Raw genomic sequence first — 27,696 nt, forward strand, 5'->3', positions numbered from 1 at the left:
TTTCCCATGTGGGCCTGTCGAGGGAGGTGGTTCCCCTTCCTGAAGGACAGCAGTGATCCAGATGTGTTTTTACGACAATCCGGCAGCTTTCGTGGTCACTTTTTTCTCGTGCCGGCCCCACACAGACTCATTCAGCTCAATTTCACAACCTGCCTTTGTGTTTTTGTGGGTTCTCTCTCACACTCCATTTTTCTGTTTGAAATTCACTTTACAGGGTGTTAAAAGGGGAGGATTTGTAGACTGGAAGCTGAAACCAAACATCACCTCAAGATCTGACAGTCACTCACTACATCGGAACTGGAATATCATCAGCTTTTGACCATGGAAGCAGAAGGCACCGTTCACAGTGGGGAGAAACGGTACACGTGCTCGGTTTGTGGACAAGGCTTCAGTCGATCATCCAACCTGGAGAGACACAAGTGCAGTCACACTGGGGAGAAACCGTGTAAATGTGGGGATTGTGGGAAACGATTCAACTACCCGTCCCAGCTAGAAACACATCGGCGAGTTCACACTGGGGAGAGGCCGTTCACCTGCTCCGACTGTGGGAAGGGATTCATTCGATCATCCCATCTGCTGACACATCAGCGAGGTCACACTGGGGAAAGACCGTTCACCTGCTCCGAGTGTGGGAAGGGATTCACTCGGTCATCCCACCTGCTGCAACACCAGCGAGTTCAAATGAGGAGAGACCTTGTAAATGTTCTGAATGTGAGAAGAGTTTTAAAAGCAAAGAGCAACTAATGAGACACCAGCGAGTTCACACCGGGGAGAGGCCGTTCACCTCCTTCGACTGTGGGAAGGGATTCACTCTATCATCGCATCATCTGAGACGCCAGCGGGTTTACACTGCGGAGAGGCCGTTCAGCTGCTCTGAATGTGGGAAGGGATTCACTACATCATCCCACCTGTTGACACATCAGCGAGTTCACACTGGGGAGAGGCCGTTCACCTGCTCCGACTGTGGGAAGGGATTCACTACTTCATCCCACCTGCTGACACACCAGCGAGTTCACACTGGGGAGAGGCCGTTCACCTGCTCTGACTGTGGGAAGGGATTCACTACATCATCCCACCTGCTAACACACCAGCGAGTTCACACTGGGGAGAGGCCATTCACCTGCTCCGACTGTGGGAAGGGATTCACTCGGTCATCCAACCTGCTAACACACCAGCGAGTTCACACTGGGGAGAGGCCGTTCACCTGCTCTGAGTGTGGCAAGGGATTCTCTCTGTCAGGCAACCTGCTGAGACGCCAGCGAGTTCACAAGTGACTGCGGGAGTTGGATTCTGCTGTTATTCACATCCCGGACTGAATCGTGTTCATTCTGACAGTTGGTGTTTATAATTCCTGTAACACTGATGTTAATAACTCCTGAAATCGACTGGAGTTTAATATTTGGATATAGACACATAAATTAGTGTTGCTTTCAACACATTGCTGTGGATCACCTGAGTGTTTAGCATCACCTGGCTGGAGCTGAGAAAGGACAATCTGTGGGGAGGATCTTACAGTGGGAACAGAACATCAGCCTGGACACAGTCCTTCAGGGCCACACACAGATCTCATTCTTCTCAACTCCAATGTGTATATGCCCAAACTACTCAGCCATAAGTCAATCCACTCATCTCTGGAATCAACTCTGGAATCTGCAGCAGACATGAGCAAGGACCTGAGGCTTATTAAAAGACACATATTTCATTACAGACAAGGTTACCCTGGGAGAAATGTTCAGTTAGAACATGAGAACATAAGAAATAGGAGCTGGAGTAGGCCATTTGGCCCCTCAGGCCTGCTCCGCCATTCAATAAGATCATGGCTGATCTGATCATGGACTCAGTTCCACTTCCCTGCCCACTCCCCATAATCCTTTACACACTTATCGCTCAATCATCTCTCTATCTCCGCCTTAAATATATTCAAAGACCCAGCCTCCACAGCTCTCCTGGGCAGAGCATTCCATGGATTTACAACCCTCAGAGAAGAAATTCCTCATCTCAGTTTTAATTGGCTGGCCCCTTATTTTAAGACTATGTCCCCTAGTTTTAGTTTCCCATATAAGTGGAAATATCCTCTCTGCATCCACCTTGTCGAACCCCCTCATTATCTTATATTTCGATAAAATCATTCTTCTGAACTCCTGTGTGTTTAGGCCCAACTTACTCAAGCTATCTTCATAAGTAAATCCCCTCATCTCCGGAATCAACCTAGTGAACATTCTCTGAACTGCCTCCAATGCAAGTATATCCTTCCTTAAATACGGAGACCAAAATATGGAGTACATTACAGGCAAAATGCCAATCAAACCAGCAGCACACTGGCACCTTAACAGTGTGTCATTGGCCTACAGGCTTTTCTTAAATAGATTTGCTGAGTGGATATAAACTTAAACCAGGTTTACAGGCATGATGCTCTATTCACATATTGAAGGTAGAAGAGATGCTGTGGGGTCCATGCTAAGTCCAGTAGCTGAAAGTAATTAACAGACTGGGTTTTGTGTTTAGTGATCCCGGGCGTGTTACCAACACCAGCAAAATCGAAGCCCATGGAATAACGGGGACAGTGGCAGCATGGATATGAAAGTGGCTAAGTGACACACACAGAGTAGTGGTGAACGGTTGTGTTTCAGAGTGGAGGAAGTGGTGTTCCCCAGAGGTCGGTATTGGGGCCACTGCTTTTTTTGAACTATATTAATGACCTAGACTTGGGTGTACAGGGCACAATTTCCAAATCTACAGCTCACACAAAACTTGGAAGTACAGTGAACAGTGAGGAGGTAGTGATAGTCTTTAGAAAGACAGACAGGCTGGTGGAATGGGCAAACGGGGCAGATGAAAATTAACGTAGAAAAGTTCAAAAGTGATACATTTTGGTAGGAAGAAAGCGGAGAGGAAATATAAACTAAAGGGTACAATTGTAAAGGGGTGCGTGAACAGAGACCCCCAGGAGTATATTGCACCAATCACTGAAGGTGGCAGCACAGGTTGAGAAAGTGGTTACAAAGACTTACGGGACCCTAGGCTTCATGAATAGAGGTATAGAGTACAGAAGTGTGCATATTATGTTGAACCCACGTAAAACTCTGTTCGTCCTCAACTGGAGTATTGTGTGCAGTTCTGAGTCATCATCATCATCATAGGCAGTCCCTCGGATTGAGTAAGACTTGCTTCCACTCTAAAAATGAGTCCTTAGGTGGCTGAACATTCCAATACGAAGCCACAGTCCTTGTCACAGGTGGGACAGATAGTCGTTGATGGAAGGGGAGGGTGGGACAGGTTTGCCGCATGTTCTTTCTGATGCCTGCGGTGGATTTCTGCATGCTCTCGGCGATGAGACTCGAGGGCTCAGCGCCCTCCCGGATGCACTTTCTCCACTTAGGGCGGTCTTTAGCCAGGGACACCCAGGTGTCAGTGGGGATGTTGTACTTTATCAGGGAGGCTTTGAGGGTGTCCCTGTAACGTTTCCTCTGCCACACCTTTGTCTCGTTTGCTGTGAAGAAGTTCTGAGTGAGTGCTTGCTTTGGGAGTCTCTTGTCTGGCATGCTAACAATGTGGCCTGCCCAGCGGAGCTGATCAAATGTGGCCCGTGCTTCTATGCTGGGGATGTTGGCCTGACCGACGACGCCAACGTTGGTGTGTCTGTCCTCCCAGGGAATTTGTAGGATCTTGCAGCGACCTCGTTGTTGTTATTTCTCCAGCAACTTCAGGTGTCTGCTGTACATAGTCCATGTCTCTGAGGGTGGGTATTACTGCAACCCTGTAGACCATGAGCTTAGTGGTAGATTTGAGGGCGTGGTCTTCAAACACTTTTTTTTCAAGCGGCCGAAGGCTGCACTGGAGGCGGTGTTGAATCTTGTCGTCAATGTCTGGTCTTGTTGATAATAGGTTCCCGAGGTATGGGAAATGGTCCATGTTGTCCAGGGCCGTGCCATGGCTCTTGATGACTGCGGGGGGTGGGTGGAGGGAGTGCTGTGCAGTGAGGACAGGCTGGTGGAGGACCTCGGACTTACAGATGTTTAGTGTAAGGCCCATGCTTTTGTACGCCTCAGTAATACGTTGACTATGACTTGGCGTTCAGCCTCTGTATGTTCGCAGACGCAGGTATTGTCCGCGTACGGTAGCTCAACGACAGAGATTTGGGTGGTCTTGGACCTGGCCTGGAGACGACGAAGTTTGAACAGGTTCCCACTGGTTCTGTAGTTTAGTTCCACTCCAGCGGGGAGCTTGTTGACTGAACTGGAGCAATTCTGGCTTCCACATTCCAGTAAGTATGCGAAGGCCTTTTGAGAGCGTGCAGAAAGATTCCAGGGATGAGGGACTTCAGTTACGTGGATAGTCTGGAGAAGTTGGTGTTGTTCTCAGAACAGAGAAGATTGAGAGGAGATTTGACAGAGGTGTTCAAAATCATGAGGGGTCTGGACAGAGTAGATAGAGTGGGATTAGTAGAAGCTCTTGTAGATAGCCGGCATGGGCTCGACGGGCCAAATGGCCTCCTTCCATGTTGTCACCAGTCTCTGATTCTATGATGATGGAAAGTGTGTTGCCCAGGATGTTCCATCTTCCGGGCCGTGGGACCCAGTTGGGAACAGAGATCCTGAAGCCCCGCCCACTCTCTGTTCCCAAACCAAGATGGCCGCGCATGCGCCCTGATCCCGCCCTGTGCAAGATGGCGGCCAGAGACCCCGCTCACCCGGGCCTGTCAGCACGGGGCCTGTGGGATCTAATTCGGGGCCTGAGATTTATTCTGTATCTAAGGCGTGCTGTACCTGCCCTGGGATTGTTTGATGAGATCGTGTACAGGGAGCTTTACTCTGAATCTAATCAGTGCTGTACCTGCTCTGCTAGTGTTGTTCGACAGGACAGTGCAGAGGAAGCATTTTAATACATACGATAAATGACGGACAGGTAAAGACCATCTAGTCCATCAAGCCTGTCCCACACAATTGCGATATATCACAGCGTATACACTCCACTCCATCCGAATCCATGTGATGATCTGTGAGAGGCAAAAATACAGATTAAAAAAAAAAACTAGGACAATTTGGGAAAATAAAATCTATGAAATTCCTCTCCAACCCATCTAAGTAATGGAAACTAGTCCAGGAGATCACTCTGGCCATTAAACTCCCTGCAGTACCTACCTTCTGTAAGTGTTAATCTCCGCCACAGCCAGAAACAGATCCAGCTTTTACTTGAAGGAATTCAGTGAGTCTGTATCCACCACATGAGAGGGCAGCTTGTTCCAGATGTCTACTGTTCTCTGGGAAAAGAACCACCTCCTGATGTCTAAACCTAGATCTAGCCTTGTACAACTGAAATTTCTGTCCCTGGTCCTGCCTAACCTACTTAATTGAAATAAATGGTCAGCTGGAACACTCTCTTTCACCTTCATTATCTTATAAACCGCAATCATATCGCCCTAAGTCTAGGTAAAGAGTCCCAACTCGTTTAACCTATCTTGGTAACTAAGATGCTTTAGACTTGGAATTAGTCTAGTGACCCTTTCCAGAACCTCAATATCACCCACCATGTGAGGAGAACAAAACTGGACACAGTATTCCAAGTGTGGCCTGACTAAGGTCTTGTATAAGGACAAAACAGTACTCCTCGGCTTATACTCAATTGTCCTATGGATACACCCCAACACCCTATTTGCTCGAGCTGTCGCTACACTGCATTGCTCGTGTACCTTTAAAGATGTATTCACTAGAATGTCTAAATCTCTTCCTATCTCCACTATCTTTAATGCCTTTCCCTGGAGGGTGTATGAATGTTGAGCATTTGCCCTGCCCACATGCATCACACTGAACTTATCTAAGTTATACATCATTTTCCAGTCATGAGGCGAGTGTCCCAACAAATTAAGATCTGCCTGAATCAGACGAGCCTCTTCTACAGTTCGAGCACTCGCACAGATCTTGGTATCATTTCAAAATCAAGATCATAAGTAAAAATAGTGAAAAGCAACGGTCCCAAAACTGATCCCTGCAGAACACCACTGGTGACCGGTCTCCAAACAGATCCAAATCCATCGATAACTGCTCTTTACCTGCATCCTGCAGCCAGTTCTGTATCCAGCTCAATATATTATCAGTACCAGAGGTTCCGATCTTATAGAGAAGTCTCTTGTGTGGTACATTGTCAAAAAATTTTTGGAAATCTAAGTGAACAATGTCTTCTGGGCTTCCCTCATCCACCAACTTTGTAACTTCTTCAAAAAATACAATTAGAGTTGTGAGACATGAACTCTTTTTTTTATGAAGCCATGTTGGCTTTCCCTAATATGTCCCTCCCTCTCCAAGTATTCATAAATTGCATCCCTTATGATTCTTTCCAGCATCTTACCTATTACTGATATTAAACTGATGGGCCTATAGTTACCGAGGTCTGCCTTGTCATGTTGTTTTAAAAATGTGGACGACTGTAGCCTCCTTCCTATCTGTAGGAACCATTCCAGAGTGTAGTGAGCTATTAAACATACAGGACAGGCGCTCACACAGCACATGCCCCATCTCCCGGAGGAGCCTCACACAACACATGTCCCATCTTCCAGAGGGGCTCGCACAGCACATGTCCCATCTCCCGGAGGAGCCTCACACAGCACATGTCCCATCTCCCGGAGGACCATCACACAGCACACGTCCCATCTCCCGGAGGACCCTCACACAGCACATGTCCCATATCCCGGAGGACCGTCACACAGCACATGTCCCATCTCCCGGAGGGGCTCACACAGCACATGTCCCATCTCCCGGAGGACCCTCACACAGCACATGTCCCATCTCCCGGAGGGGCTCACACAGCACATGTCCCATCTCCCGGAGGACCCTCGGGTGGCTGCTCTATATATTTTTAAGTTCTTATTTTTTTCTTAAACAATATTCATATCCATGTTAATGTTACTGAGAAAAACTAGTATTATTAAATTCTAATATTTGAGCATGATCTTCAAGGGTAAAGACTGATGCAAGGTACTCACTAATATTTCCGCCATACTCAGTGAGTCCTTTGTAACCTCTCCTTGAACACCCTTCAGTGGCCCAATACAGTCTTTAATAGTTCTCTGACTCTTTACATAAATAAAAAAGGCTCTTCCCATGACTGCCACAGTTGCCTACAATTCTTGTTTCAAAATAACCTTTTTGCTGATCGAATAGCAGCTTCTGTTTTCTTTAGTTCTTTGAATTCAACGCTATATATTTGAGTGTTAAATTTCTTTAATTTATAGAGACATTTCTGTTTACATGTTATTTGTCTTTGTACAGAGCCAGTCAGGCACCTTGGCTTTTTCTTACCACATTTCCATCTTTAGATTTTGGCTATGTTAGTTTTCCACATTTTAAATCTGAAATACGTTCCATTTATATTCAACATCGGTCACATCACCACCAAGTAGGGTTGGCCAATTTACCTGTTGCAAGTCCTCTGCCATTTTGGAGAAGTTTGCCCTTCTGAAATGCGGTGCGAGTTGCAGGTTCTCAGTCACTTTGGTTCTCCCGGCCAATTGGGACCCTACAATGTGATCATTGTTGCCCAGATGTTCCCCCACACGGAGGCCTGATAGGAAGTCAGGCTCACTACTAAACACCACATCCAATATATAATTTTCCCAAATTACTTCATTAACATGTTGAGTCAGGAAACATTCCTGTATATTTTCAATAAATAAGAACATAAGAAATAGGAGCAGGAGTAGGCCATAAGGCCCCTTGAACCTGCTCCGCCGTTCAATAAGATCATGGCTGATCCGATCATGGACTCAGCTCCACTTCCCTGCCCGCTCCCCGTAATCCCTTATCCCCTTATCGTTTAAATAAATTTAAGACAGGAATAGACAGTTTCTTAATGTCCCAACTTCCACAGCTCTCTGAGGCAATGAATTCCACAGATTCACAACCCATTGAGAGCAGAGATTTCTCATCATCTCAGTTCTAAATGGGTGGCCCCTTATTCTAAGATCAAGCCATCTAGTTATAGTCTCCCCCACCAGAGGTCACAGTCTAAGGATAAGGGGTAAGCCATTTAGGACCGAGATGAGGAGAAACGTCTTCACCCAGAGAGTGGTGAACCTGTGGAATTCTCGACCACAGAAAGTAGTTGAGGCCAATTCACTAAATATATTCAAAAGGGAGTTAGATGAAGTCCTTACTACTCGGGGGATCAAGGGGTATGGCGAGAAAGCAGGAAGCGGGTACTGAAGTGCAGGTTCAGCCATAAACTCGTTGAATGGCGGTGCAGGCTAGAAGGGCTGAATGGATTACTCCTGCACCTATTTTCTATGTTTGTATATTTCTATGAAACATCCTCTCTGCAACCACCTTGTCAAGCCCTGTCATAATCTTATATGTTTCTGTAAGATCACCTCTCATTCATAGAAACATCGAAAATCGGTGCACGAGTCGGCCATTCGGTCCTTCGAGCCTGCACCACCATTCAATCAGATTATGGCTGATCACTCCCTCAGTACCCCTTTCCTGCTTTCTCTCCATACCCCTTGATCCCCTGAGCCGTAAGGGCCATATCTAACTCCCTCTTGAATATATCCAATGAACTGGCATCAACAAATCTCTGCGGCAGGGAATTCCACAGGTTAACAACTCACTGAGTGAAGAAGTTTCTCCTCATCTCAGTCCTAAATAGCCTCCCCCTTATCCTAAGACTGTGTCCCCTGGTTCTGGACTTCCCCAACATAGTGAACATTCTATCCGCATCTATCCTGCCCTGTCAGAATCTTTTATGTTTCTATGAGATCCCCTCTCATCTTTCTAAATTCCAATGTATAAAGGCCCAGGTGATCCAGTCTCTCCTCATATGTCAGTCCTGCCATCCCGACAATCAGTCTGGTGAATCTTCGCTGCACTCCCACAATAGCAAGAACACCCTTCCTCATATTAGGAGACCAAAGCTGAACACAATATTCCAGGTGAGGCCTCACCAAGAGCCTGTAATACTGCAGTAAGAACTCCCTGCACCTATACTCAAATCCCCTAGCTATGAAGGCCAACATACCATTTGCCTTCTTCATCGCCTGCTGAACCTGCATGCCAACTTTCAATGTCTGATGAACCATGACACCCAGGTCTCGTTGCACCTCCCCTTTTCCTAATCTGCCACCATTCAAATAATATTCTGTCTGCGCGTTTTTGCCCCCAAAGTGGATAACCTCACATTTATCCACATTATACTGCATCTGCCATGCATTTGCCCACTCACCTAACCTGTCCATGTCAACCTGCAGTTTTTTAGCGTCCCCCTCACCGCTCACACTGCCACCCACTTTAGTGTCATCTGCAAACTTGGAGATATTACACTCAATTCCTTCATCCAAATCATTGATGTATGTTGTAAAGAGCTGGGGTCCCAGCATTGAGCCCTGCGGCACTCCACAGGTCACTGCCTGCCATTTAGAAAAGGACCCATTTATCCCGACACTCTGCTTCCTGTCTGCCAACCAGTTCTCTATCCACGTCAGTATATTACCCCCAATACGATGTGCTTTGATTTTGCCCACCAATCTCTTGTCTGGGATATTGTCAAAAGCTTTTTGAAAGTCCAAATACATGACTTCCACTGGTTCTCCCTTGTCCACTCTACTAGTTACATCCTCAAAAAATTGCAGAAGATTTGTCAAGCATGATTTCCCCTCCATAAATCCATACTGACTTGGACCGATCCTGTCACTGCGTTCCAAATGCGCTGCTATTTCATCTTTAATAATTGATTCCAACAATTTCCCCACTACTGATGTCAGGCGAACCAGTCTATAATTACCCGCTTTCCCTCTCCCTCCCTTTTTAAAAAGTGGTGTTACATTAGCTACCCGCCAGTCAATAGGAACTGATCCAGAGTCAATAGACAGTTGGAAAATGATCACCAATGTATCTACTATTTCTAGGGCCACTTCCGTAAGTACTGTGGGTTGCAGACTATCAGGCCCCGGGGATTATCGGACTTCAATCCCATCAATTTCCCTAATACAATGTCCAACCTAATATGGATATCCTTCAGTTCCTCCTTCTCACTAGGCACTCTGTCCACTCGTACTTCCAAAAGGTTATTTGTGTCTTCCTTCGTGAAGACAGAACCGAAGTATTTGTTCAATTGGTTTGCCATTTCTTTGTTCCTCATTTTCAATTCACCTGAATCCGACTGCAAGGGACCTACGTTTGTCTTCACTAATCTTTTTCTCTTCACATATCTATATAAGCTTTTGCAGTCAGTTTTTATGTTCCTGGCAAGCTTCTTCTCGTACTCAATTCCCCTCCCCCCCTTAATTATACCCTTTGTCCTACTCTGCTGAATTCTAAATTGCTCCGAGTCCTCAGGTTTGCTGCTTTTTCTGGTCAATTTATAAGCCGCTTTCTCGGATTTAACACTATCCTTAATTTCCTTTGTTAGCCACGGTTGAGCCACCTTCCCAGTTTTATTTTTACTCCAGAAAGGGATGTACAATTGCTGAAGTTCATCCATGTGATCTTTAAATGTGTGTCATTGCCCATCCACCGTCAAAACTTTAAGTATCATTTGCCAGTCTATTCGAGCCAATTCACACATCAAACTATCGAATTTACCTTTCCTTAAGTTCAGGACCTTAGTTTCTGAATTGGCTGTCACTCTCCATCATAATAAAGAATTCTACCATGTTATGGTCACTCTTCCCCAAGGGGCCTCGCACAACAAGATTGTTAATTAGTCCCTTCTCATTACACATCACCCAGTCTAGGATGGTCAGCTCCCTAGTTGGTTCCTCAACATATTGGTCTAGAAAACGATCCCTAATACGCTCCAGGATATCCTCCTCCACCGCATTGCTACCAGTTTGGTTAGCCCAATCTATATGTAGATTAATGTCGCCCGTGATAACTGCTGTACCTTTATTGCATGCATCCCTAATTTCTTGTTTGATGCTGTCCCCAACCTCACTACTATTGTTTGGTGGTCTGTACACAACTCCCTCGAGCGTTTTCTGCCTTTTGGTATTCCGTAGCTCCACCCATACCGATTTCACATCATCGAAGCAAATGTAATTTCTTACTATTGCATTAATTTAAGCTTTACCTAACAATGCCACCCTGCCTCCTTTTCCTTTCTGTCTACTCTTCCTAAATGTTGAATACCCCTGGATGTTGAGTTCCCAGCCTTGGTCACCCTGGAGCCATGTCTCCTTGATGCCAATTGAATCATATCAGTTAATTGCTATCTGCGCAGTTAATTTGTCCACCTTATTCCGAATACTCCTCGCATTGAGGCACAGAGCCTTCAGGCTTGTCTTTCTAACACATTTTGCCCCTTTAGAATTTTGCTGTAATGTGGCCCTTTTTGCCTTAGATTTCTCTGCCCTCCACTTTTACTTTTCTTCTTTCTATCTATCTTTTGCTTCTGCCCCCATTCTACTTCTCTCTGTCTCCCTGCATAGATTCCCATCCCCCTGCCATATTAGTTTAACTCCACCCCAACAGCACGAGCAAACACTTCCCCTATGACATTGGTTCCAGCCCTGCCCAGGTGCAAACCTTTCAGTTTGTACTGGTCCCACCTCCTCCAGAACCAGTTCCAATGTCCCAGGAATTTGAATTCCTCCCTTTTGTACCACGCCTCAAGCCACGTATTCATCTGAGCTATCCTGAGATTCCTATTCTGACTAGCACGTGGCACTGGTAGCAATCCTGTGATTACTACTTTTGAGGGAGCTTTATTCTGTATCTAACCCATGCTGTACCTGTACTGGGAGTGTTTGATGGGACAGTGCAGAGGGAGCGTTATTCTGTATCTAACACGTGCTGTACCTGCCCTGGGAGTGTTTGATGGGACAGTGTAGAGGGAGCTTTATTCTGTATCTAACCCATGTTGTACCTGTACTGGGAGTATTTGATGGGTTAGTGTAGAGGGAGCCTTAGTTTGTTTGTAAGCCATGTGGTAAGTGTCCTGAGATTGTTTAATGGGACATTGTAGAGGGAGCTTCATTCAGCATGTAACCTCTGCTGTATGTGTTTGGGAATGTTTGATGGGACAGTATAAAGGGATCTTTACTCTGCAACTAACCCGTGCTGTACCTGCCCTGGGAGTGTTTGATGGGACAGTGTAGAGGGAGCTGTACTCTTGTGGAAGAAAGGATCTATGAATCTATGGCTTATGGAAAAGGGAAGGGTTAAATTCTGTTTTTGCTATGCTTAATGAAATAATAGGACCAGAAAAATAGCCACGCTTTTTTAGCCTTGAAACTTAGAGATGCAATTAAATGACCATCTGTTATTAATAGGGAGTCTCCTTTTGCCTTTGCATATCAGACTGTGAACAGAGAGAAACTATGCAAGGATAGATAGAATGTGTACTTCCCGAGACGACATTTGTACTCGCGGGACTAATGAATAAGATTCCTTTTATATTTCTGTCTTTAATTTCTGTATAAAAATAGGGAACATTTGTCTTTACGGCAGAGTTTTTGCCTTGGTACGGTTCAAGCAGGCTCTCCGAGATATATCTCGCTTTTTAAAATAAATTCTTTCTCTCGAAGTGCTGTTTTGAAAGTCTCCGCCTGAGATAATTTAAGCTAAATATTTCCTCGACAGATTCTGGCGCAGTCCGGCAGGATCTCTTTTTAAAAAAAACGAGATCCAAAAGAACTAAATTTAACTTTTAAAGTGAAAAGAGGAATTTTAAGGAACTTCCGAGCTGAAAGAAGGAAGGTGCCTAGGCCGTCCTAGCTGAAAGGGGGATGGGCCGCCGAGATCCCCTAGGGGGTGAGGCATAAGGTAGCTGCCGCAAAGAAGCTAAAATAACAAAAAGGCAAAAGGAGACCCCGAGCTGAGCTGAGCTTTGTAAATTATTGTATATTTTGTAGGATTGTCCTAACTCTCATTTCAGAAAAGATCGCGAGACGTTGCACCCGGCAGAATGGGAAACGGCTCTAGTCGAGCAGGGCGCTCGCGCCCAGCTCCTAGAAAAGGAAAGAAGGACGACCTCTCAACTGAAAGAATGAAAGTACATCCTAAGACTGAGAAAAGAATCAGTAAGTTGGTAAAGCAACGCGAGAAGGTAGGAGATCCCATTGTGCCGCCCGGCTCGCCGGCGGACACTGTAATTAAAGAAACAGGAGACAACAGATACGCGGTAATGTTTAGTAGCGATTTGTACGGTTGGTCTGATGGGGATTGGCCATATGGAGGAAGTTTTAAATTGTCCTTAATTGAGGAATGGAGACAGACCACCAAAAATAGGACAGGGGACCCCACTTGGGATAAAGATTACATTGAGAATTGTTTTAAAAAAAACATTATCAGCCGCCGCTAATCCTGTTAAGAAGCCAGTAGCCTTTCACAACTGGCTTGAGCAAACCTGTACCATATATAACCCCCTCCCCGGAGATGTGAAATTATTACTGCAGGCAGCATATGGGTCCTCTTGGCAAGGGGTAAAAGATGAACCTTTGGCAGTGCAAACCTTGTTAACTTGTATGTTGCCACAACAAGCAAGAACATACAAAATAAAGGTTTTGGACTGGCAAGGAAAAAGTTGGAAAGAGAATGTTACAGTACTGACTAACATGTATAGAGAGGGACTATTTACCTATAAGGAAAATAAGACTAAAAGAGCAGGTCAGTAAATCAGCAAAAGGGACGAGGACAGGCACAGAATAATCAGCATAGGGATGCCCCAGAGGCTTAGTGTTACAGGCGGCAGCCCTCCGCTTATCGGCAGACATAGAAGAAAACGCTCTGGCAGTAGTAAAAGTAGGAGACGCTGATGTGAAATTCCTGGTGGATACCGGTGCTACTATGTCTTCAGTACCATCCTGTGTGGGATTACCTGTAAGCAACACCACCGTCTGAAGTATGGGTGTGGCCGGTATCCCCATGAAAGAATTTTTATCTGAACCTACTAAATTGATAATTGAAGGACAATCAGTTAATGATGAGACTTTGACAGTCTCTAAAACAACACCTCTCCCTTTATTGGGAAGACAGACTTTGTGCAACTAGGAGCCACAATTTATTGCACAAAGCAAGGAATGTTCATGGAGCTCCCTCCAAATAAAATCCATCAGTTCTTTAATGGGATTAAAAAAGAGAAAAGGGAGAATAACAAAGAAAAGGCTGCCCTCTATTGTTGGCAATTGAATGGCAACTTCTATTCCCCCTTGATACATGAACTTATACAAAACGTAAAAGCTAAATTTGACTCTAATACTGAAGAATTGATGTATGTAATTTTGACAAGCTTTGAGGCATTTCAGCTTCACTGTGCAGCCTGGTACACTCGACAAAAAGCTGAAACTTACCAGTGTTTGGTACAATCCTTTTTAAATAGAGAAGAAATAGTAGAAGCTACGCCCCGCATTTATTTTGGACCAGAAGGATTGGGGGTAGCCATCGATTTGACACCCTTACAGCAACAGCGGTTTAGAGAAGCGAACTCGACACCCCATCTGACATTGGCTGTAAAACCGCCAGCGAAACCTAAAGATATGGGTCCGATGATTGTAGGAATGGAGATTTGTGCAAGATCTGACAGCTATTAATAAGATAGTAGTCCCTATCACACCTGTGGTACCGGACACCAACAATATACTATCTGCTATACCACCAACAGCAACTGTCTTTACTGTAATAGACCTGTGTTCAGCTTTTTTCTCTATCCCGTTAAATCAAGGAAGTCAGTCTCTGTTTGCTTTCACCCACAAGAAGCAGCAGTACACATGGACCAGGTTGCCCCAAGGATACACCGAATGCCCCGCAGTATATGCAGCAGCAGTAAAATGAGACCTCGAAGACTGATCATTATCAGACCAGTCTGTACTGTTGCAGTATGTGCACGATTTGCTTGTGGCTTCTAGCCATGGATATAGGTGCATGCAAGATTCCCTGAAACTGTTACAGCACCTATGTGAAAGAGGGTACCGAGTGTCGTTACAAGAGTTACAATTTTGTCAGACTCAAGTCCAGTACCTGGGTTTTCAAATATCTCAAGGGCAGAGGCAGCTAGGACCAGAAAGAATCGAGAATGGGATGCGGTCCTAAGACCAGCTGCCCTGAATGATGCCCCACCCAAGGTGGAGTGGACCCCAGAGAGAGAGGAGGCATTTAAACAGTTAAAGAAAGCCATTACTAATGCTCCGGCGTTGGGACTCCGAATTATGGTAAACCTTTTCAGATGTATGTGAATGAGAAAGAAGGATTTGCAACAGCAGTACTAACCCAAGAACATGGTGGGGGAAATAGACCAGTTGCTTATTATTAGTTTTTGCTGCCTCCAGTAATAACGGGAATGCCAGCATGTCTACGTGCTGCAGCTGCTACTGCGATCATGGTGGAGAAGTCGGTACCTATTGTTTTGGATTATCCATGTACTGTCATTACAGCCCAATCTGTGTTATTACTTTTGAATTCAGCTGCCACACAACACTTTACAGCGTCTCGAAGAACAGGTTATGAAGTATTACTGCTGGCACACCCGAACTATACCTTTCGACGTGCACCGGTAGTGAACTCAGACACCTTTCTTCCTACTTAAGAATTAGAGGATCCAGACGAGCATGATTGTCTGTTAACGGTGGAAGTAGCCACATTACCAAGACCAGATTTGCTCACAGAGCCCATGGACAATCCTGATCTTATCCTCTATACGGATGGATCATCACATAGGCCGTCGGATGATTTGTTTTTGGCAGGCTATGCTATTGTATATCCCCACGAAACTGTTGAAGCATTCGCCCTGCCTCCTGGAACCTCGGCTCAGGCTGCTGAATTAATTGCCCTCACTAGAGCTTGTATAATAGCTAAAGACCATACTGCTAATATCTATACTGATTCTAGATATGCATTCGGTGTGGTCCATGATTTTGGACAACTGTGGAAAAACAGAGGCTTTATCACCTCTGGTGGAAAGCATATTAAGCACTCTCAACTGGTGCTTAATCTATTAGACGCCATTCAGTTGCCAAGTAAGGTAGCCGTTCTCAAATGTGCAGCTCACACAACCGGTGAGGATGAAGTATCAGTGGGATATAGGAGTGCTGACGAAGCAGCCAAACAGGCCGCTTCGGCACAGGCAGACTGCCTTCAAGCAGTCTCAGTTTCCCCTCCACAGGTACTTGACATCCAACAACTTAAAGCAGCCCAACAGCAAGTTGCCATGCAGGAAGAAAGAACTTGGGGAAAACCAGGGTTGTTTTCTAAAAAACGACATTTGGTATCACCCTGATGGGCGAACTGTTTGCCCTAGATCTCTATTTTTACCCCTGTCTCGCCTAGCACACGGTCAGGCTCACATGGGCACAGGAGGGATGATGCATGCTATTGATGCACAGTGGTATGCACCAGGAATAACAGTAGTAATTGAGAAAGTTGCTAGGACATGCCAAATTTTTCAACAAAATAACAGAGGTAAAACACCTGCTGGATAGGATCATCGACCCCAACCAAGTATGCCCTTTGAAAATTTGCAAATTTACTTTGTCCACATGCCTCCAGTATCAGGTCTTAAGTATCCATTAGTCATAGTAGATATTTTCGCAAGGTGGGTAGAAACGTACGCCACTAGGAAAGACGATGCCCGAACAGTAGTAAAAAGTTTATTTAAAGAAATAGTACCAAGATATGGGATATCTATGGGAATCAACAGTGACAGGGGAACCCACTTCACCGGAAAAATAGTGCTAAACCTTGCAGAAGCGTTATGGTACATGTAACTTCCACTGGAACCCTATCAGCCACAGTCCTCGGGAATGGTAGAAAGAGTAAATGGGATAATAAAATCTACCCATACCAAGTTATGTCAGGAGACTGGACTGAAGTGGCCAGAAGCCTTACCATTAGTATTGCATAAAATGAGAAACCAGAAAAACCGAAACACTGATTTAACACCACATGAAGCCTTATTGGGAAGACCAATGCCTACTGGCGTAAAACCACCACTGGCAGATGAAAAAATAGCATTAATTTGGAATTATGAAAAATCACTAAAGTATGCTCAGGCCATGTGTGAAATAGTAAGAAGTCTGCATGAACAAATAAAGCAGACACAGGTGCCCCCGTCGGAAGGAAATATGCACCCTTTCAGACCTGGAGATCAAGTGTTAGTAAAAACATTAAATAAAGAATCATTTTCTCCTAGCTGGAAAGGACCGTATCAGATAATTCTCACAACACAACACAAACCGAACTGGGTGCATGCAACCCGTTGTATATATAATTTCCCCGACTAATTACAGCCGAAGGAAAAGGCATTGAACCAGGACATACTACGGTCGCCCGACTAAGAAAACAGTCATCTTCTCGCTGAAGAACTGTACCTGCTCTTGTATTAAATATTTGGACTTGAAATTATGGCCCAAAATTCACGGACGGATGTCAGAGCTCATTTGTGTGCCAGTTTGGGCCTTTGTTATTTGGGTCACTGTTACTATCGTGTGGACGTGTTGTTATTGTAACGACTTATTTCAAGAGTGTTATAGAAACAAACAAGAAACGGAAGATGGGAAGGGACTCTTGGAAAAATTATGAATGGAAGTTAGGTATACTGATCATTTTAGCGACAGGGAACTCCCGGCAGGAGGAAGAAGTCCGAAAAGAAGGAAGAGTATGGAAGGGAAATATGGAATGGGAAAGAAGTAATAGTATGAGGCAGCAAGGCAATTTTATATGCCCAGTAGGCCAAAGTTGTAAGGTAGGGAATTTTACGGCACGATGTGAAGCATGTGGAATGAAGGAAGAAAGAGGGGAGTTCCAATTTATATTGGGGAAAGGGTATTAATTGTTCATAGAATACCAGGCCGATGTGTGGATGAAGTATACCGGGAGCACAGGGAAAAACAAGAGATGGGGGTACATAGGAAGGCTGGACGGGAGAAAAGACTTCCTCCGTTATTTAACCATTAGCCCTCAAAAAAAAAGATATACCAGTTGTAATTCAAAAGGATGTGATGTTACTGGAGAGATAGTAAGTATGTAGAAAAGTCTATGCACAAGATTGAACCCTTACCCCCTGTAATTAATTTGACCAGACTGCACAATGTGATACGGAATGACAAGAAAATTGAGGAAGCTCTGTCAAAGCAAGCAAGAGACATTCACCAATTTAGAGTCGAAATGAGTTACAAGAAGGGGCAGCTAGTGAGAATCGCAGATGAAGTCACCTCTTTGACAGTACACGACTGGTGGGATGTGTTTACCGGATGGTCCCCAAAAGCTACAGCAGTACTGAAGCTTGCTATACACCCCATAGTAATCGTAGGTGTGGTTATGCTTGTATTATTAATAATCCTTTGCGGAATGTGGATAAAATTAAAAAATGTAATTAGTCAAGTAATAGGCCTGCTCTCCGTATTAGAAAGAAAAGGTATATACATGAAAAGAAGGTTAAGTCGCTTCGAGGAAAAGGTTGATGAAGACGAATATCTCCAAATGCGACCCTATCCTGAAGGGTGTACACCCCCTTTTGCTCAAGAAGAGAATACAGGAAATTGTGTGGATCTAAAAAAATAAAAAGATCAACAAGGAGGGAATTGTGGAAGAAAGAATCTATGAATCTATGGCTCATGGAAAAGGAAGGGTTAAATTCTGTTTTTGCTATGCTTAAAGAAATAATTGGACTAGAAAAATAGCCACGCTTTTTTAGCCTTGAAACTTAGAGATGCAATTAAATGACCATCTGGTATTAAAAGGGAGTCTCCTTTTGCCTTTGCTTATCAGACTGTGAACAGAGAGAAACTATGCAAGGATAGATAGAGTGTGTTCCTCCCGAGACGACCTTTGTACTCACGGGACTAATGAATAAGATTCCTTTTATATTTCTGTCTTCAATTTCTGTATAAAGATAGGGACAATTTGCCAGTACGGCAGAGTTTTTGCCTTGGTACAGTCCAAGCAGGCTCTCCGAGAAATATCTCGCTTTTTAAAATAAATTCTTTCTCTCGAAGTGCTGTTCTGAAAGTCTCCACCTGAGTTAATTTAAGCTAAATATTTCCTCGACACTACCTTATTATGGTCACTCTTCCCCAAGGGGCCTCATACAACACGATTGCTAATAAGTCCCTTCTCATTACACATCATCCAGTCTAGAATGGTCAGCTCTCCAGTTGGTTCCTCGACATATTGGTTTGGAAAACCATCCATAATACACTTCAGGAAATCCTCCTCCACCGCATTGCTACCAGTTTGATTAGCCCAATAAATATGTGGATTAAAGTCGCCCATGATAACTGCTGTACCTTTATTGCACCCATCCGTTATTTCTTGTATGATGCTGTCCCCAACCTCACGAATACGGTTTGGTGGTCTGTACACAAATCCCACTACCGTTTTCTGCCCTTTGGAATTCCGCAGCTCCACCCATACCGATTCCACATCATCCAAGTTAATGTCCCTCCTAACTATTGCAGTAATACCTCTTTAACCAGTAACGCCACCCCACCTCCTTTTGCTCTCTGCCTATTCGTCCTAAATGTTGAATACCCCTGGATGTTAAGTTCCCAGCCTTGGTCACCCTGGAGCCATATCTCTGTGAGGCCAATTACATCATATCCTTTAACTGCTGTCCGCACAGTTAATTCCTCCACCTTATTACGAATACTCCTCGCTTTGAGGCACAGATTTCAGGCTTGTCATTTTAACACACTTTGCCCCTTCAGAACTTTCTGTAATGTGGCACTTTTGGTTTTTTGCCTTGGGTTTCTCCTTTCTATTCTCCTTTCTATTCTCCTTTCTATCATTTGCTTCTACCTCCATTTTATTTCACTCTGTCTCCGTGCATAGTTCCCCATCCCTCTGCCATGTTAGTTTAACTGCTCCCCAACAGCATTAGTAAACACTCCCCTTAGGACATTGGTTCCAGTCCTGCCCACTTGAAGACCGTCTGGTTTGTACTTGTCCCAACTCCCACAGAACCGGTTGCAATGTCTGAGGAATTTGACTCGCTCCCTGTTGCGCCACTCCTCAAATTACGTATTCATCTGAGCTATTGTGTGACTCCTACTCTGACTAGCACGTAGCACTGGTAGCAATCCTGAGATTACTAATTTTGTGGACCAAATTTTTAATTTTGCACCTAGCTCCCTAAACTCGTCTTGTAGGCGCTCATCCCGTTTTTTACCTATACCATTGGAACCTACATGCACTGCGACAACTGGCTGTTTACCCTCCCTTTCCTGCACCCGCTCCGGGACATCCTTGACCCTTACACCAGCGAGGCAACATACCATCCTGGAATCGGTTTTGCGTGAGGTATGAGGGCTGTATTCATTCTTTCTATTATTAGTGAACTCTGGGAATGTTAGGGGTTATGGAATTTCTGCTTAATGTTCATCATTTTACAAGCTTCCTTCATTACCTTTCCTGTGGAATGAGTCCTTTGGTCCAAATCGACATGAATGGGAATCCCCAGCTTGGATTTACCTGCTCCGCTAATATACGGTCTACCATAGTTGCCGTGCAATTGCGGGTGGCAAGTGTTTCAACCCAACTTGAAAACTAGCCAATATTCACCAAGAATTACTTCCTTCTCCTGTAGTTTATTACGGGCCCAGTCAAATCAATTTGCTTTTTTTCCCATGGTCCCAGTGGGCGGGGTTGGCCCGCCATCCTTATTTTTAATGATTTCTCGGATTATGTTGGTTGCAAGTAACACAGTGCTGACAATGTTTAGCAACGTTGGGCCCAATTCCCAGCCACCACCAATCCCATGTGATATTGGATATCCTGGCTTTACACCTAGCCTTGTAAATGCCATGGTTTAGCTCCATGATCATTCGCCGAATGCAGGAATGTACCAACACCTTTTTGTCCTTTCTCCACACTGAGTCTATTCCAGGTGGTCCTCCTTTCTCTCCCATACTGCTCTTTCTTCCTCGTTCATATCTGCGTGCAGTTTAACTATGTTTATGTCCTCCTCTGGCAATTCTACAGACTGTCTCTATCTTTATGCCTGCAGAAGTGGCCGCTTCTCGGGCGGCGTTGTCCGCAGACTCATTTCCATGCTGTATTTCGTCCACTACTCATTGACGGGACTTTACCTTTATCACTGCTGATTTAGCTGGTTTGCTAGCTGCTTCTAATACTAATTTTATACGTTCATCGTGTTTGATGGTCTCGCCGGCAGATGTAACAAACCCTCTCCTTCCAAATGCTAATATGTAGTCATGTACTACCCCAAAGGCAGACCTGCTAGCTATATATATATTCACAGTCTTTCCCTCTGCCACTAATAAGGCTTCTGTCAGTGCAGTTAATTCTGCTTCTTGGACAAAAAGGCCTCTGTCCAGCGCACCCTACATCACTACCTCCAGATGATAGATTAATACCACCCATCCCGTACGTGTGCAGCCGTCGACGTTCCTTTGGGATCCATCTACATACAATGTGAGGCCTGGGTTTTCGACAGCTCTCTCACTGACATTCCCTGGAGAATATTCCCATTCTGATGCGTTACATGCGTGAGGCACCCCCCGGTGAGGATTCCTTCTGCAGGCTTTTCCTCGATGTCTCTGACTATTTTTACTGATTGATCGTGTGGCAGTGAAACAGCTTCCCACTTCGCTCGGCTTATATTGGAGAAGGCCCGGGATTTGCAGTATTCAGTATTTCCCCTGTCATCACGATAGGTTCACTCACCTTGAATGCCCATGTCACGCAGTCTAGTGTAGCCACACATCTGGACAAGGCCGCGGCTACTCGTGATTGTTGAGTTGAATAATTAGCTAGGGGACTGATTCTGTTAAGTTACGCAGCTAGGAAATGCACAAAGGATGGTTGTGTTTAACAAAAGATAAAACGTCAATTAAAAATGTGTGACTCGCTTTAAATCTATTGGAATCGTAAAAAAATGTTGTCTTTTCAATTTGGTTATTACAAGCTAAGACACCCAATTATGTGTTGATAAAAAAACACGTCATCATTGATTACATTGGGTTGAAAGATAATCAACATGCATTTGTGTTTCTCATCAGAGACAATGGATTTCATAGATTCTTTCCAAACGTTTTAGTATTTTTTCCCAGTTTCGTATTATTTCTATTAAAAAGGTTTCCAAAACGAAAGTTTTCCAAGACAACAAAATGATTATCAAGGAGAATATTTCAAATACTCTACTGCCAATCGTTTTAATTAAATCTCTTTTACTGAACTGGAAGCTTTCACGTCTTTCAAAATAAGTTTCCACACAAAGGGAAACGAGGGTTGAGCTTCCCCTAGCCTGTTGCTTCGAGAAACCAATGCAGACTTTATTTAAGACATTACACTCTTCCCTTCTCCTTTAGTAATCTCATTCATGGAGCAAATTGATTATCTTTCAACCCAATGTAATCAATGATGACCTGTTATTTATCAACTCATAATTGCGTGTGTTAGCTTGTAATTGTCATGTATTCAACCAGCATTGTAACCCATGTATATTCTGACCAAAGTTGTACACTGTTAGAACAATGACCACTAGATGGTGAACTTGTGGGAGACACTCCTAACCTGGACCTTCAGGTATAAAAAGCGAAGCACCACCCACTTTAATCACTTGAGTGTTGAGGAATAAAGGAAAGGTCACAGACTGACTTTCTCTCAAGCATGGGCATCGTGTGCATTTATACTGTATAGTAAGGACGTATCAGTAATAACCAAATTGAAAATATAACACTTTGTTTACGATTCTAATTAATTTAAAGTGAGCCACACATTTTTAATTGACATTTTATCTTTTCTTAAACTCACCCATCCTTTTTCATTTCCTAGATACGTAACTTTTCATCAAAATAAATTTGCATCTGTGAATTACATCTAACTTAAAGTGTAATTCAATTATGGGTATCGAATTCAACTTCTTCACAATTCTTGAACTTCCCACATATAGGACAAAACTACAAAGGGTTAAAAACCTTCAGCTCTGTGCCCGAATAAGGTGGGTGGAGCTAAAACGACCATACGGATACACCATTTCTCTTTTCAAAGATTGGCATTCAAACAAACGAAATATTCATTAACTCCCATCTCAAATATTCTTCGTGCAAGAAACCTTCCACGAAATCACATTCAGTCAACAAAGTTATCTTTCTCATCGTCGGCACAAAAGGTGAAGCTTCTGTGTCAGCATTATATTCTTCTTAGATCTACACACTTTATCTCCTATTCTTAATTTGCGCAATTCCTCTAATTGAGAACTGATCATATCCTTATATTGCAACTATTGACTGACCAGCATCAAACACTGCTATGGCCGTCATTTAATTTGATTTTCTAACACCATAATTTTTGTTTTGCGGCATTTTGTTTGGGATCCCATCTATCACTTAACATAGTAACTGTCAATTTGTTTATCGTCGTCTGCACAACACCTGCACAGCGAACCTCCCGGCTCCTAATGTAGCAGATCACTGTACACCATCAATGCTTGATAAGTCTACATTTCGATCTGTTCCTTGTCCACGTTAGACTGAATTCCTCGAATCTAGGGTCTACAATTATATACCTACTAAACCTATCCTACTTTGATAATTACTATTGTGACCTCTAAACTATCCTGAAGTTTGCTACACCATTACAGACCTTCATCACAAGTTCGGACACGCCAGGCAACCGACACGTTTTGCGGCAGATTATATCAGATTGATGAGTTGTATTTAAAATATACTCACTCGTGATGGTCTGCAAACATCCATCTGTCTTTTCCCATGGTGCTTCCTGCTGACAATGACATTTGATGTGGAATATGACAAAGACACTCAAAACAGATCTATTGTCGAGAAAAATCATTGCTTGAACAAGGGAGACATGGCTACACCAGTTGCTCAACCTTTCTCGGCTAACACTTTCGGAATATCTCCTTTGTACAGAATTCTTTGCAAATTCATCATTTACATTATAATTGGTCAGTCTTTCTACCACGTAACAATCTTTGCTTTGTTACAGATTGTCTCCTTTTAACTTTGCTGATTTTTCCAGTATGAACAGATGCATCCTGCATCCTGCCAATGACAGGCACCCACTCTACAGGCCAAAGAAAATAATTCTGAATAACAGGAACTTTACCATTGTTATCAGTTGCTCCTGATCATTTTGCTACATCACCTTATTTTTTTGCCAGGCTAAATAAAGTGCGTTTAATTCTTTAATTGCCCGTTCAATCCCACACTGGGCATCAGTGAGCGGGTTGTAGGTGAGTAAGTATGCTTAATAGCACTCTCGTCGAAATCCTCCATCAATTTGCTGATAATTGGGATTAGGCTGGTGTAATGGTTAAATCGCTGTATTAGATTTGTCCTGATTTGTGTCGAACTGGCATACCTGGGCTATTTTCCACTTTTTAGGGTAGATGCAAGTCTTGTAGCTGTATTGAACAACATGTATGGAGGTGCTGCAAGTCTTCAGCATTGCTGAGATGTATTCAGGGCCCATAGATTTTGCTGTATGCATGAGCTCAGCCTCTTCCATGCGTCAGATGGATTAAATTGAATTGTCTGAAGACTAGCTTCTGTGAAGTTGGGGAGCTCCTGAGGAGACCAAAGTGGATCATCCATCTGGCACATCTAGCTAAAGATGATTGAAAACGGTTCAGCCTTGTCTATTACAATCACATGCTGGGCTCCACTATCTTTGAGCACGGGGATATTCATAGAGCCTCCTCCTCCCGTTGGTTGTTTAATGGTCCACCACCATTCACGACTGGATGAGGCGTGACTGGTTCTGCACTTTAGCATGCATTAAGTGCTGTGTAGTTTCTTCACCAGGTTGGCAGTTAATTTTATGTAAGCTTGATGCTGCTCCTGGCAGGATCTTCGACACTTCTCATTGAAACAGGTTTGACCACGTGGCTTCATGTTATGGTAGAATGAGGAACTGCTGGGCTAAGAGTTTAAAGATTGTCCTGGAATATTATTCTGCTTCTGCAGCCGGTCTGCAGCGCCTCCTGGTTCCCAGTTTTGAGATGTTAGATCTTCTATTAAACTCTATTATTCAGCACGGCGATTGTGAAACACAACATGATGGAGGGTGGCCACAGTGTGAAGACGGGATTTCTTCCACAAAAGGACTGTACCGTTGCCACGCCTACCAACATTGTTTTGGACAGTTGTGTCTGCGAAAGGCCGATTGTGGAGCACTAGATAAAGTAGGTTTTCCCCTCATGTTTGTTCTCTCACCATTTGCCATAGGTTTTCTGGTGTTCTGACAGATTTTTCGTTCAGGATTGTGAAGTCGACTTTGCAGGGCTGAGTAGGATGTGTATGCCTATGGCGTGAGCGTGTACCGTGCATCATGTGCTGTAAGGTGCTTTGAGACGTGCTAAGTTCGTGAAATGTTCTGTACGAATACAAACTTGAGTTGAGCATGCGAGCATCAGGGCAACAGTGCAAGAGGGAAAAAAATAATAGTGGGAGAAACAACGGGAGAGAGTCATGGAGACCGGAGAGCGAGGCTACAGGGGAAATAAAGAAAGATAGAAAGAAAGACAAACAGCCATTCCCATATGGACAGACATTTCTTCCTATTATATAATTATATGCAGAGAGAATCATACGTTGTATTTACCCTCCTAATCAAACATTCCTCGAAATTTTAAATGCCATCCGAACCTCATCCAGAACTAAATGACTACCTGTTCATCGAGAATGAATATTTTCTTAAACTTATCTTAATGCTACTTATTCTAGTTTCGGAACATATTCATTTTAAATTAATCATTTTGGAGCACAACGGCAGATGGGAGGTGCTGTACCATCGCGAAGTTAGTATCATTTTAGCACAGTAAACCGGAAGACAATTTCATGAAATGTCGTGTTTGCTTCCTTCCGAATGCCAGCCTTGCTTTCCTCGTGCTTGTCTATCGAACTTTCACGCAAATGTGGGAAATAATAAATCAACATGTGTGGGGATACAGCGGGAAAGGGGAGATGGTGTAGAAAATCAGCGATGATAGTGAGTGGAGGTGCAAGCTCGACGGGCCGCATGACCTACTCCTACTGCTATGTCTTCTTTCCCGATGCTCATATGAAGGATCACTTCAGAACTAAATGGATACCATCTGCTGTGAAATAACGGAGAGATGCACTGTAATGACGCATGTTCAGGTACCATCCTCCAATATCATACAGAGACTTGTCGAGGCGGCATAATTTGTAGTTTGCAAAACTGAACGTGACATTTCACTTTCCTCATGTCAGAGACTAAATATTCATAGTTGAATTGGAAAACTGCAGGAACTTAAACAAAATGTCCTCCAATGTGTCTGGTTTTGAGGACACTGCGTAGAAATCGGTACAAAGTATAAATGAACGAGCTGGAGTGAGCAATGTCAATACAATTACATGGAATAGTAAATGCTCATTATAGTTAGATCTGTTAAGTAAGAACACAACTTTCCATATTATTCCCGAGAGCTGCCTGATTAGTTTACCATTACGGACTTTGAGATCTTTACTTTTTATCCACTGAATTATTTACATCAGAGTGAAAGCTGCTGATGTAATGTGTTTGTTCGAGTGACTCGAGCTAATTGCAATGATCAGGAGTATAACGGTGTCAGGGGAGACTTACCATGGTATAAATCAGGGCCCAGTGCAAGGTATCAGCTCAGAGTGCCTGCCGGAGCTGTGGGTTCCACTCCGACCGATGTCACTGCTACCAACATACATGGGATATCCATTCATCGTTCAGATAGAAGACATTAACTATCCTATTGTTGCAGCAGTTGTAGATCCTGGTAAGACATTAACACAGGTTTAAGGTTGTAAATCGATGTTAACTGTGATGTAAGCCTGGCAAATATTTCTCCTCCGACCCGATTTTGAAGCGCCGCCTGTTTTGTTCTAAGCTTGAATAATATAGTGCGTTAAGTATCTGTTTACTTCTTGTATGAGCTGAGTTATATCAGTAATACGTTTCCTTTATCCAACCCATATAATTTAATCAAGTTTATGAGCTAAGAAAAGGTATCTGATTGTCAGGACAATTTATCATTTCATTTTGTGACACTCAGCTGTCCTGTCATAATAAAGCATTAATGTTTTTCAGTGATCAATAATGAAGAGCTCACGTTTTCAGTACTAAAGGTGTGAGTGCAATCTTCCTGCTCCAAAAAAAGTTTCGATCAAACTGAGATTTCAAAGTATTTATTGGTTATCAATTTTGTGAAATATTATTTCACTGCTTGTGTATCTGACGCCGCTTCATTGTTCTAGCGACTGAACTAAGTCTGCTGTTAAATCTTTCACATCTCCTTCTCTGGTTCAGTGTTGCTGAATTATCTAACGGTCGCTGGACTTGATTGTAAAATGAAATGTTTATGGTTATGGTGTATACGTTTGCACTGTACCTGATGTATTGATCTGGAGATTATTAGTAGTAGCGCTGATATTGGTGATTTGTTAATTGACAAATCGCGCAATCTTGCGCTTTAACGTATAATTAAAGGCAAGGAGTATCTATCATCGAGAGGGTTGTATTGAAGATACTTTTGAATACCTTTATTCCATGCAGTGTAGTTGAAGTTAAAAGGGCAGAGGTACACATTGGAGGCTTGGATCATTTGTTGAAAAAACTACAACCTTCCACCCAGTTATAGTGGTGTGATAGATTACCACTGAGAATAGGACAGTTGGATAACGGGGTATGACCTGGAGCAGCTCAGGATGTTGGGATGAAATCGGATGTAAAAACTGACATTGCAAATAAAGAGGATTAAAAAAAGGTTGAGAGAAGAGTGATGCATAGGGCAACGACT

At 43.6% G+C, this 27,696-nt stretch overlaps 1 pseudogene; it reads left to right on the plus strand.

Moving 5' to 3' along the window:
- Nucleotides 1–321: 321 nt before the first annotated feature.
- Nucleotides 322–25,081, plus strand: LOC139251836 (zinc finger protein 436-like; annotated as a pseudogene).
- Nucleotides 25,082–27,696: the final 2,615 nt, after the last annotated feature.

This window comes from Pristiophorus japonicus, unplaced genomic scaffold (assembly GCF_044704955.1).
Source record: "Pristiophorus japonicus isolate sPriJap1 unplaced genomic scaffold, sPriJap1.hap1 HAP1_SCAFFOLD_45, whole genome shotgun sequence".
NCBI lineage: Eukaryota > Metazoa > Chordata > Chondrichthyes > Pristiophoridae > Pristiophorus > Pristiophorus japonicus.